The sequence below is a fragment of the Schistocerca gregaria genome, chromosome 1 (genome assembly GCF_023897955.1).
Source record: "Schistocerca gregaria isolate iqSchGreg1 chromosome 1, iqSchGreg1.2, whole genome shotgun sequence".
NCBI classification, from domain to species: domain Eukaryota; kingdom Metazoa; phylum Arthropoda; class Insecta; order Orthoptera; family Acrididae; genus Schistocerca; species Schistocerca gregaria.
Genome location: NC_064920.1, coordinates 238,642,528 through 238,644,537, shown reverse-complemented (window position 1 = coordinate 238,644,537; position 2,010 = coordinate 238,642,528). Strand labels below are relative to the sequence as shown.

The window sequence follows — 2,010 nt, the reverse complement described above, 5'->3', positions numbered from 1 at the left end:
ACAAGAAAACGCAAACGAAATTCCCCTGAAAATTTCAGATCGTATAGATCAAATTACTAACAAAGTCACCTTATGTCATTAACGAAGTTGTTTCTATTTTCAAATATTACCCAAATTTTCTTCTTCCAAACCCAGTTTAATCAAGTGATTATATATATTTAGTCTAAATCTAAAAGAACTGGTACTCAGCCAGGCACAACACTGAAAATTACGCTCCCTTTAATTGCATTTGGATATGGCCTTGAATCAACAGTCGTGTTTGTGAAGCAACCTTTTGACTGAAACTTCCTGGCAGATTAAAACTGTGTGCCCGACCGAGACTCGAACTCGGGACCTTTGCTTTTCGCGGGCAAATGCTCTACCAACTGAGCTACCGAAGCACGACTCACGTCCGGTACTCACAGCTTTACTTCTGCCAGTATCCGTCTCCTACCTTCCAAACTTTACAGAAGCTCTTCTGCGAAACTTGCAGAACTAGCACTCCTGAAAGAAAGGATACTGCGGAGACATGGCTTAGCCACATGAAACTTCGTGGCAGATTAAAACTGTGTGCCCGACCGAGGCTCGAACTCGGGACCTTTGCCTTTCGCGGGCAAGTGCTCTACCAACTGAGCTACCGAAGCACGACCCACGTCCGGTACTCACAGCTTTACTTCTGCCAGTATCCGTCTCCTACCTTCCAAACTTTACAGAAGTTTCATATCAGCGCACATTCCGTTGCAGAGTGAAAATCTCATTCTGGAAACATCCCCCAGGCTGTGGCTAAGCCATGTCTCCGCAGTATCCTTTCTTTCAGGAGTGCTAGTTCTGCAAGTTTCGCAGAAGAGCTTCTGTAAAGTTTGGAAGGTAGGAGACGGATACTGGCAGAAGTAAAGCTGTGAGTACCGGGCGTGAGTCGTGCTTCGGTAGCTCAGTTGGTAGAGCACTTGCCCGCGAAAGGCAAAGGTCCCGAGTTCGAGTCTCGGTCGGGCACACAGTTTTAATCTGCCAGGAAGTTTCATATCAGCGCACACTCCGCTGCAGAGTGAAAATCTCATTCTGGAACCTTTTGACTCATGATTATTCTCGTAAATCGTGCTGTCTTTAAACAGAAGAAAATAAAATGAAACAGAAGAAAAAAAGTACCAGGGGACGAATCGAACCCGAGACCTCTGGCGTAACCTTTTAGGCCAGACGGCGGCTCGCCAATGGACTAACATTATTTACTCATAAGTCACCTAAGAAATTTCGGACCGATTTTTCGCGGGATTTTCCGAGTAGTGCGTTCTAATACTTTAACGACGTGAGATGTTAGGAATCTTCTTCCACCACCCAAAATTTCGGAGAAATCCCCGACCCCCCGGTCGTGCCGTCTCCTTGTGAGCCGCCAAGTCTGGCAGGAGCAGCGCTTATGTTCCCTCCTGGCAGAGGTCGTTCCTGGCATGGCGCGGTCCTATTTTGCGCACCACTGGCCAACGTCTTTTCAACGCCTTCTTTGGTCTTCCGTTCTTCGCCTTCGTTCCGGCGCTTGTGGCTACACCGGAACAATGATGGTGCCAAAACTCGCACGTACTCGCCACAAGATCGCGTTCGGTGTACAGATGTACATGTGTAATAAGGAAGGTGCGAATAAGCAGTGGAATGGTAATATTCAAGATTGTTAATGAGTTAGCTGGTGTGGCTCGGTGACTAACTGACTATCAGACTAAAAAGGCAAATGCTCGGGGTTTAACAGTAAGCCACTCCACCGATTATTTACGACAGTTCCAGCTTTTCTCGGTTGTTTATGTGGAAAACGCCAAGTTGCACGTACGATTGTTTACATCAAGCGAAAAGTCTCCCTATAACTAACTGACTAAGTCAATTGTAAGGTTGGAGGAGCACAAGGGCTTGCAGTAAGACCATGCAAGGAACTACGGTGTAGAAACCAATGGTTCCGATGGCTCTGAGCTCTATGGGACTTAACAGCTGAGGTCATCAGTCCCCTAGAACTTATAACTACTTGAACCTAACTAATCTAAGGACATCACA

The 2,010-nt window shown here is 46.5% G+C and overlaps 1 non-coding gene across 1 annotated transcript; it reads right to left on the bottom strand.

Moving 5' to 3' along the window:
* Positions 1–306: 306 nt before the first annotated feature.
* Positions 307–381, bottom strand: Trnar-gcg (transfer RNA arginine (anticodon GCG)). Its single transcript has one exon. It is a non-coding gene; the product is annotated as a tRNA-Arg (tRNA).
* Positions 382–2,010: the final 1,629 nt, after the last annotated feature.